Source organism: Mandrillus leucophaeus, unplaced genomic scaffold (assembly GCF_000951045.1).
Source record: "Mandrillus leucophaeus isolate KB7577 unplaced genomic scaffold, Mleu.le_1.0 Scaffold482, whole genome shotgun sequence".
Taxonomy (NCBI): domain Eukaryota; kingdom Metazoa; phylum Chordata; class Mammalia; order Primates; family Cercopithecidae; genus Mandrillus; species Mandrillus leucophaeus.
In genome coordinates, this window is record NW_012105165.1 from 1,585,435 (window position 1) to 1,596,830 (window position 11,396).

General features: G+C 38.2%; 1 pseudogene; it reads left to right on the plus strand.

Annotated features, from left to right (window-relative positions):
* The window catches only part of LOC105550411, a 61,522-nt pseudogene extending 59,631 nt beyond the window's left edge, over positions 1-1,891 (plus strand).
* The last annotated feature ends 9,505 nt before the right edge of the window (positions 1,892-11,396 follow it).

Genomic DNA, 11,396 nt, shown 5'->3' on the forward strand with positions numbered 1-11,396 from the left:
ACCTGGCCCTCAATCTAGACTTCAGTCAACGGAGTGATCAGTTACTTGTTGTAAGAGATCTCCATTCTAGTGTTTTTGAAGATGACAGAAACTACTCAATGTAAGAAGAAACGTAAAGGAAAATGTCATGCTTGGTTACTTCTGAAAATTCACACTTCAGAGTTTTGTTATACGTAAGGTAATAGAAATCATACTATAAAAGTGTCAAGTTTAAAGAGTTTGTATGTTCTGTGTCAAAAATTGTTTTCTATCCCATCCTCCAAAACCGTATCTTGTAGACATAGATGAGAGAATTTAGTTTAGTAGATGTTCATCAGTTATAAGTGACCCCAATTTACAGAATTTATCTTCTGTTTTCTGTTGTCACATCAACCAGACTAATGTAATTAGACACATGATGTAAATGTATTTTGTAGGTTTAAAATACGCCATCTGCTTGATAGTTATACATATTGCAACCACCATTTAGTGCCAGCATTATAAAAAAAAATTTATATATATATATATTTATTTCTGGGGGGAAACAGACTCGTACTTTGTTGCCTGGAGTGCAGTGGTGCAATCTCAGCTCACTGCAACCTCCACCTCTTGGGTTTAAACAATTCTCGTGCCTCAGCCTCTCAATTAGCTGAGCTTACAGGCACGCACCACCATGCCCGGCTAGTTTTTGTATTTTTAGTAGAGACAGTGTTTCACCATGTCGGCCAGGCTGGTCTAGAACCCCTGACCTCAAGCAATCCACCCGCCTCGGCCTCACAAAGTGCTCGGATTAGACGCATGAGCCACCGTGCCAGGCCATAAATAAATATTATCACAAGAAATTCAATCAAAGTAATCTCACTTTTAATTGGCAAATTTTTTTAAAAAAAAACTCAAATTACGTGGTATTAAGGAAAAAGAGTTTAAGCTTTACAATACATTGACAACACAGTAACAATAAAAATTAAAAGCAAATATTATGTTACAGATTTAAAAACCACCCAGGTAGATCCTGCGCCTGGCCAGCCCCGCCCGGTCTTCCCTCCGGCCCACCTGACAGTCACGCGTCTCTCCTCCTCCCCACCTTGTGGCCGGCAGCTGCCCTCCAGCTTTGGCTCCGTGGACTGGCTCTCCCACAGCAGCTGCTCAGGGCCGACTCACACCTACAGGCCTGCCATGTCTCCCTAGGGGAGCCTCACTGGCCCGGGTCAGATATCCGGCACCCGGGAGCCCCCTCAGGCCGTCAGCATCAAGGAGGCTAGGTCCTCAAATCTGCCTGCGCCGGAAAGGACCGCGGCTGGGTCGAGTAAGGGGCCAAACACCTGGCGGCCCCCAGTGTCTGCACTGCCTTTATCACTGAGTAGGTCGGCGACTTGGAGAGCGTCTTCCGGCCCTCTAGAGTGGAAGAGGCTGGCCAGGGAGATGCCCCTCTCGGAGGTCCAGATAAATACCTGGTTTCAAAATCCCCGGATGAAACACAAAAGGCACATGCAGGACTCTCAGCTGAATAGCCCCTTGTCTGAGTCACTCCACGCTCCCTCGGCTTTCCACTCACCGTCTTCTGGCCTTCCCAATGGCCTGCAGCTGCTGTGCCCCTCTGATGCTGCCCCCTTGCTCCTTCTGGGGTCTCTGCCGAGCGGGACAAGAGGCCCTGGCCTCTGCATGGGCTTCCTGCTCTGGGCAGCCTCTGGCATACCATCCCCCAAGACCAGGAAGTGGTATGCATCCGCTGGGACCAGCCCTGTCTACCGGGCCTTGGGGCCTGTGTGCTCTGCCGAGACAAGGGATGCATTTTGAGGAAGCTCCTCTGATACCGTGCCTCCCACACACGTGGCCTGTGCAGATGGCACCTGGCACCTACCCGGAGGACTCAGCTGTTATGTTTACATCGTGGCGGCACCTCGCACCCTGACCCACGCAAAGGTTCTGGAGATTTCTGGAGAATATATTTATTAAAGCCACCTCTTCACTGAAAGTTGCCAAAAGGGTCAGTTTAGGAAGTAAATGAAGGGTCAGTGAACAGAGTCAAACACAGAAGTGGGTTTGTCATGGGTAGGTCTTTCAGCATATGATGAAAGGATAATTTGTTTTTTAAAGTGTCGGAAAAAACTGGTTTTCTTGGAAAAAGTAAAGATTGTAAGCTTTGTGTGTAAAAAAGAAAACCGTGAAGGACTGGGAATGCAGGTGTCGTGTTTATAACTTTATGGTTCGAGTTCCTTTTAACAAGGACTCCAAAGCTGGAAAGCAGGAGCGACAAGGGTGAAAATTAAGACTGGGTGCTGGGGCCCTGCAGTGCGCTCTAGGCCTTGCGTGAGCTGAGACTGTGCCCGCAGCCTGCTGGGGGCTGCTCTTCTCTGGTGAGGGAAAGTGGGCCAGCTGGGACCTGCTGCTGTACCTGGACTGAAGCCTCCAGCATGTGCTCATCTGTCCCCCTCCTCGCAGCAGCCTCAGGACAAAACAGAATGACTCAAGGACAGCACTTCCTGCAGAAAGTCAGGAAGTGCCCAGGACTACTACCCGGGTAGTCCTCTCCCTCACTGATGGACCATTCTTGGTGCAGACTCTTCACTGCACGCACCGAAGCTTAGACAAGCGCACATCTGTCCATGTCGCCCCAGAGTGCCCAGGAGGCAGGCAGCGCGAGGCGCCCAGACAGATGGGGTCAGCCTATAGGACTGTGAGGCGACTTGTGAAACCGACCCAAGCATCCCAACAGGAACAAAAGTGTGGTCCTGTGGCCATGTCCACAGCAAGTTCCACTTTCCCCTTGCTCATTTCTGCGTTGTTGGAGGTGTTTACAACCAGCATGTGCTTTTATAATACAACCTCAGGTAAGAGTGGAAGAGCTGCTGTGCGTCCTGGCGAGTGATAATGTGACAGAAGCCTAGGTGAGGCCCTCGGAGAGCAGTGACTGGACAGGGGCTCCTGGGTGAGGCTTGGACAGCACTGATTTGTGGATGTGGAAGGGGCCACGTTGTCCGTGATAAAAGTATAAATGCGCCGCCAAAATAAATAAATAAATAAATCACCCAGCACTTTGGGATGCCCAGATGGGTGGATCACTTGAGGCCAGGAGTTCAATTCCAGGAAACCCGGTCTCTACTGAAAATACAAAAATTAACCAGGCGTGGTAGCCTGGGCCTGTAGTCCCAGCTACTCAGGAGCCTGAGGCACAAGAATCACTTGAACCCGGGAGGTGGAGGTGCAGTGAGTAGAGATGGCACTACCGCACTCCAGCCTGGGTGACAGAGCAAGACTCTGTCAAAATTTAAAAAAAAAAAAAGTGTGTATATATATATAAATCTCAGTTGGAAGAATGTACATCTAAGAAGTTGCCACATTACAAGATTTTTGTATCTCAATGGTAGATTGTGATAAAATGTTTGACCAGTGAATTAATTCACAGAACACATTTGGGTTAAAAAATAGAAGAGTAAATTTTACAGCTTTTGTTAAAACTGTGGCCAAAAAGTGGGCCATATAGAGGGAGCCTGTTGTCACTGCAACAAGAAGGGAAGAACAGAATAGCTTTTCCTGTACACTCTTGGATATTACAAGAAACAAGATTCTAATCGCATATTGGCAGCTATTGCAAACGTGGATAGTTGTGGATTAATCAGTGTAAAGTAGGTACATTTTGTTTGGTCCTTTATATATTTCTCTACATTCTCCCCCTTTTGTACAATGCTTCCTCTCTGCCTTCAATAAAGAATCGCCTACCATTTTGGCAGAGGTCAGTGGAAAGTTTCCTAGCTGAGCCTTAAATTCCTCCCTGTGGGGATCTCAAACTAAAACTATATATTCCTTGATATTAGGAATATAACAAAGATGTTATTTTTCATATTAGGGTATTTTTCATACAGTACTTTGCTGAATGGTCTCATTTCTTCTATGCTAATTTGTTAAAATGATATCGATTCAAATGATGAAATAATATATAAATAGGATTCATTCAATAAATATTGAAGTATTACAAATACTTAGTGTTCCATTTTTTGAATCTGTTGATTCAATCCTCATAATCCATTTGTTTGTTGTCATTTCACATTTAAAAAAGGCTACTTGATTCTCAGTAGTTGAATTTTCACTGCATGTGAGTGTTTACACTATTTAGCTTATATTGGTAAGTTATCTGACATGACTTTTAGTGTGTATGTTACCTTATGTGGTTCCGGGTAAAAGTGTCTTTTATTTTGACTTCTACAAATTGATACAATAAAGAAAACTGGAAAAAATAGTGTACCACTATTTAAACACTTTTTTTTTTTAAAAAAAAAAGCTTTCAATTAGAGAAAGCTTTCAATTAGAGGTGTTACTAAAATTTTTAAAAAGCAAAATTATAGAAACTTGCTACCCTTTGGAATAAACATAATCAGCAGTATTAATAATTTACCAAATATAAGAAACTATAAATAACATTATCAGTGGCAAGTAATGCCATTATGAATGCTTTCTTTGTTGTTGTGAAGTGGGATCAAAATATTACTTTGTATAGAATTTTTTATCATTAATTTTAAAATAAAGGCACTTTTAGTGGTTGACTATTATAAGGGGATGATTATATATTATTTTTAAATTTTAGGAAATTTAGTAATCATTTTTTAAAGAAAATTGTAGCCATACTGAAAAAATGATTGAATATCTTATAAATAATGTTCTCTAGCTTGTTCCAGTTGCAACTGAATCCTACAATGTGCTACTTGTCTTTTCTTTATGTTGAAGTCCTTCCACACTTGCTTTTCACATCTCTCCATTAAGATATATGACTATTCTTCAAATGACACCTGAATAAACAGCAGTTAAATCTAATGTATGGTGCTTAAATGTATGATAGGTGACCAAATATATAAAAACTAGTCTCATAAGTTTTAAAACAACTTAGCATATTAACATATTATTAACAAGTAATATTAGAGAATCCCATACCTTTAAAGAAGTTTGCAGTGAAATAGTAAATGTGACTGAGAATGGAAGTGAAATAGAGAAAGATGAATTCCATGTAACCTTTGGGAACCAGTAATCTGCTCTGAAGCAACCAACTACATAAAGGTCACATCAAAGCAAGAATACAGTGACCCTGTATAAAATATTGGAACAGTTTAATGGATATTTTGTGACTTTCAAAGGTTATAAATCTAAAGACTGTACCAAATCTGAACTCTCTTGAAATCAAGTGCTATTAAGAATACCCTAATCTACCACTCAGACATGTAATTATGTCAAATTCCAGCGTTATATCTTCATAATAGACATTTCCAGAGCTTAAGCACACTCCACACATGAAAAGAATAATGTATGTATTCTGAAACATCAACTAATAGATCAATGACTTTTCTTTGGTTTTGTTATACATTACGATTCTTTATTTGTCTCTCAAATTTCTGCCTTTGTTATTAAGCTTATTTTAACTACTCTTCGAATAAGTTTAATTTATATAAGCAGGATGTAAATGTCTGTAAAATTAAAAGTGAAAATAATTGTTTAAGTCCAGCCCCCTTCCCTCCCTCCAGCAACTCTTTACCAAAAAAAAAAAAAAAAACCAACAACAAACACACACACAAACAAAAACCCACCACCAACCAAAAATAACCTAGCAGTTTTGCAAGCCTTTTTATGGAAAGGGGATTTGAAAAGAACAGTATTTGGGGTGCTAATGCATTGGGAGATGTACTCATTAAGCAGCCCATCTTTCTTCCTTTCTGGGATGTTCAGGGTTCTGGGCACATAGGTGTTTTACTGAAGATACTTGGGCACCAGGTTCACCCACACGTACTGTTATTGCCTTAAAACAATACAATATCCTCATCATCCATATTGTCCTTGATACTTCCATGATTAGTGCTAATAGAAGTGGCATGGAGGAGAAAAGTTGTTGGCAGGTAATCTCATGCCCCAATGGCCTTTAGTTTCCGTGTATATTGATTTCCCATAGAATAATACTCCAGGTATATCTCTGTCTACTCCTCTTTAAAGAAAGAATAAATGATTAGATTGTTGAGTTAGGGAAGGGGAGTTAGGGCTACATAGCTCAGCTCCTTTCTACTCATCTTCAAGTTTTATACTTCCGTGACACATTCTGTGATAAGCCTCATAGTAGAGACTCTAGTCTGGTGGTGGTAGGGCTGTGGATTTCCAGGACTTCTTGTGAGTTGTAGAAATACATATTGAGATTTGTAGCAAATACCACAAAACTCACCACCATCAAAATTATTTTCTTATATTTCCCAGAAACTTTTCAGTTAGGAGACAGCCTATGGCTAATTTGGTCCAGTGTCTTTTAAGGTGAAATAAATAGCATAAGGCACTTCCAAGAAGAATAAAGATAAGCTCTTGAGTGATTATTCTCTCTCTCTTTTGCTGAGCCATCAACTAGCAGCTGTTCCAGATGGTACAGCTACAAGATGGTGGAGCTTTAAGCCTAAAAATGCCTGGTTCCAGAATCACCCCCTGCCCCAACCACATCTGCCCATGCGGTTGTTTTGTAACACAGCCAGGATCAGCTTTCTGAGTGTACGACTTGTGAAGGTGCACAGGAGTCTGGGATTAGAAACTCTCAGTGTTTGATTTAATGTTCTGTTGTTGCCATCTTAAAATTCTTAATATTTTTGAACAAGGGATCTCATATTTCCAAAAATTATATAGCTAGTAACGACCACAGCAAAATCTAGAAAAACAAGTTACAACTAGCAGAGAATTTTTACAGCTGACAATAAAATCCACTCCAGCTAGTATGAAAGAACAAATGAGTTTATTTAAGAATATTATTTAGGTACGGGAATTACATACTAAATTTCTAGAAACCATACAAATAGGAAAACTGTACAGTCACACCGTAGAAATATTTTATTGAAAGCCTGAAGCAGCAGCAGCTTTCTGCTCCCCAAACATACAGAATGCCAGGGACCGGATAACAGAAACCCTTATATGGCTACTATTAAAAACAAACAAACAAACAAAAACCTCCAAAAAAGGAAACAGAAAAATATTTTCTGACTTTGCTTGCTAGAGAAGCCTCATGACCTCTTCCACATAATTTTTAGTTCAGCCTTTCAAGTCTTATATGGGAGCCTGCGGTGTAGAACTTTGTCACTTTTGAAAACTTAGCTTCAAAGGTATAAGAAATGAGATTTTACCTCACCATTCCCTAGTTTAAAGAATATATGTTGATTGAACCAAACTGCAATATTTACCAGAGACAGGACTGACCTGCTTTTTTAAATTTTTATATATTTATTTATCTGTTTTTAAGATGGAGTCTCGCTCTTTTGCCCAGGCTGCAGTGCAGTGGCATGATCTCAGCTCACTGCAACCTCTGCCTCCTGGGTTCAAGCAGTTCTCCTGCCTCTGTCTCCTGAGTAGCTGGGACTACAGATGTGTGCCACCATGACAGGCTAATTTTTTTTGTAATTTTTGTAGAAATGGGGTTTCACCATGTTGGCCAGGCTGGTCTCAAACTCCTGACCTCAAGTGATCCACCCACCTTGGCCTCCCGATGTGCTGAGATTACAGGCATGAGCCACTGTGCCCGACCCAGGATTGGCCTGTTTAATCTTGGGACTCAGAATTGGGAAGCCATCCCAAAGACTCACCCTAAATTAATTAGGATGCTTTGTATATGTCTTTAAACATATCTCCTAATTATTTATTTTTCTCCAATACCACTAAAATCAATTGACATCCACATATCATCTGGCTTTTTTGTTTTTTTCTAAAATTTTGTCTATGTAAAATCTCTGTAAAAGGATCTTTAAAAAAACAAACAAAAATGCGTCTCTGATCATGATGTTCCCCTGCTTAACAATCCTCTATTTCAAAACAAGCCATTGCTTTGAGGATGCATCTAACGTCTTAACGTGGTACACTAGTCTCTCTATCTTCTGGCCCTTACTTTTCTTTCTATTCTCATGTCTTTTCACACTCCATCTTGCACTCAATCTTTCATCCATATTGAACTATATTTTTCTAGCCTATAAGCTTCCTCTGTCCATGCAATTCTTTTGCATTCAGTGTTCTCCTAATTTTTCCAAATTCTGGGTGCCTTCACTTGGCTAATTCCCATTCTTAGATAAAGACTTGGCTTAAATTCACTTCTGAGGTTTTTTCACTGTCTCCCTCTCCCAGGCCACAGATTAGTATGCCCTACTTTCTGATTCCCTTGCATTCTTTACTTTTCCTGTGTGAACTGCATGGAAATTACTTGTATAATTGTCTCTATTCTCTGATAAACTACACGCTCTGTGAAAACTGAGGACATGATTGTTTCATGTATCGACACATCTTTATACCTAACAAAATTTCTCAGAGATAATGTGCTATCGACAAACTTATGAGAAATAACATAGAATGAATAGATGAGTGAGTGCATGAATACATAACTCAATGATTAAATGAAAGGAAATGTAGCTCTGGCTTCTAAGTGTGTTTTATACTATCCAATGGTTCTATTTGTTATATAGTGAGATACTATAAGTTCTGGAGACCTAGGTTTTATCTTTGGATAGTCCATGGGTTTATTAATTCAACAAAAATTTATCATAAAATTACTATATGCCTAGCCTTATGGCTTTGTGTCTTTGTGTACCCAAGCTAAATATTCAGGATCTCAGTTTCATCATTTGCAGTATCAGAGTAATAATATTTATCTGAATAGTAATAATATTTATCTGAAGTTTTTTGTAAAAATCTAGTGAATTTACAAAAATATTAATTTTGTATTACTGTTAGTATTGTTAAATAGTTGAGTTTCCTATTAGATGGTGTTTGTATTATTGACAGTGTTTTAGATAATTTATTCCTATTAAAATGTAGATACATGACTTACTTCACTATTATATTAGCAGAATATGTTGAGACTGGTAAATAGTTTAGAATCAAATTTTAATTTAATTAAAACATGCTCTGTATTATTTGTCTAATTTATGGCATCCATCCCAGAGACTTAAGGTACAATCACATGTTTTACATTTCCCTTAGTTTTGCAACCTCAAAAAAAATCCATACTCAGACTCAAGTTTTGGACTGCTCTACAACTGCATTTATCTTACATCAATGTAATTACATTGTCCATCGTACCATCTAAATTTGTCTATCTATCTATCTATCTATCTATCTATCTATCTATCTATCTATCTAATTAGCTATACTACTGTGTTTGTGCAATCTATCTCAGAAATAGTAGTCTAATCCAGATTAAAATTGAATTGAAACTCCACTTTCTGACATGAAATGAATACAGGGAAAAATAAAAGTGATCAAGAGGAAGAAGAATGTATGTGTGAATATCTGTCATTGCAACTCTACTATTCCACTTATATGTTTTATATTGTATCTCTCCCAAAGTCAGACCTTGCATTTCAAAGAAATGTCGTTGCAAATTAAATTTATCTGACTGCCAGTCAAAATGCCCATTATGGGCACAATTTGCATTTTAAGGAATACTTCCATTGTTATAAAATTTCAAACATATTTTGAACATAATTCATGGCTTCAACCTTCCATAGATAACCCTACCATTCATTCCACATTACCTGATACAGCCCTCTATAAATTTTTCAGTTATCTGTTTCATATTAAATACCAAACATTCTCTTTTGATTTCATATACATTGCTCCTTTTTGCCAAAAAAGGTCTTAGGGATTTTTTTTTTATGTTTTATTTTTTAGGGTTTTTTTTCTTTATGTTTTTTCCTGACATTTTTGCCTAGATATTTTTTCTTTCTCCTGTGGTTCACTAAATACTTTCCTGACTTATTTGACTCCTGCACTCTTTTATATCACAAGGTATATCCCTAATCCATGGTGCATATCACATTTGTAATGTCACTTTACTTTTTATGTACAATTGATTAATGTCTGTGTCACCCAGTAGATTATATGAACCAAGGGAGCATGTCTCTTCATGCTCACAATTTTAATTTCAGGATCTGGCCTATTAATTTACACATAAAAGGTTCTCTATACATGGTTTAGAATGAGTAAATGATTCCCCAATTCCTGGGTTATGAGGTAGGTGAATTTATAAGTCAAATTGAGACACGTAAGAGTCAAGTTAAATACATAAAAATATCATTATCATATAAAATATAAGGACAAAAATATAAGAAGGAACAAAGAGAGTTGAGAAAGGATGCTGCCATTCATGGTGCCTCCTACTTTATACCACTCTACTGTAATTCTCATTGTAAACTCATGTGGTTTTTATTACTATCATTTTACAACTGAGAGACACATGATGCAAAATGTTTAATTGGTTCAACTTCCTACCTCTAGGAAGTGGTGAGGATGAGCTGTGTAACCCAATCTAATCACCTCCAAAGCCCAGTCTCTTTCCACCACTCCATGATTGAACTACTTGCTTCAGAACTTCTGATTCTCTGTGAGATTCTCTTCAGCTTGGAGCTTTGGCCTCTGGAGTCTAAAGAATGAGTTATGTGGAAACTGTGAATTTAATCCTATCTTAGACTCACGTCTTCTTAATTGCGTTTTCTCTCCCTTTTCCCCATAAGTGCAGTCACAACTTAAATGCTTCTGCAATTGTTGATGACTACACTTATAACACGCCAGATGTTATTTCATTTAAATTATGCCCACACAGTGCAGGTGCAAAATGGAGGCCACAATTGCACAAATTTGGACTTAAGTAGTTCTATGTTTTCATTTAATCTCTATGCTTGGCTCAATGTAAATCATTTTCTTCACTTTTTTTTTTCTACTTTCTAACTGCCTACAAAACTTTTAAAATATATTACTTTAAAAGTTCTGAAAATTGAGAATGGTACATATATTTTTTAGAATAAAAAAGCCTTTGCCTCTTAGGTAGACTTTGCATTTCTTCAGACTGCAAAAAGAATTACCCTGCCTATTTTTATTTACACAAATATAATATGGCTAATCCAGCCATGCTTTCCAAAGAGAACACTTTAAGGAACATGGCCATAAAGCATCAAAAATCGGTATCAAATGGATCTACTATAATCCCACAATTACTCCTCATTTAAGAGCTGAACCTTTCCACATTTCTCTTACTTTTTCTTAAATGTGTTCTCTGTTCATTCTTCCATGCTGTCATGTCCCAAAATGTAATACTTGTAGCTTTGTGTGGCATCTGCATTGGGGTCTATTGGCTCGTATACCTGAACTAGTAAGAAAAGAAAAGGAAAAAATCTAAAATGTCTATAAAAATGATCATCCTAGGATACATGCTAGATGACTATTTTATAGCTTCTGACCAACTACTGTATTTCATTAAACCCAAGATGAGATCAATTGTATGGCACACTATTATTTTAATTATCATTAAGAAAACACTGTAAATTAAAATGTATCTCAGTATTTTCTTACTTTTTATACTATGGAAAAAATATTTTTGGACTCAGTTTAGACTTGCATTTAAAAATGTATCACTCTTGTATATACAT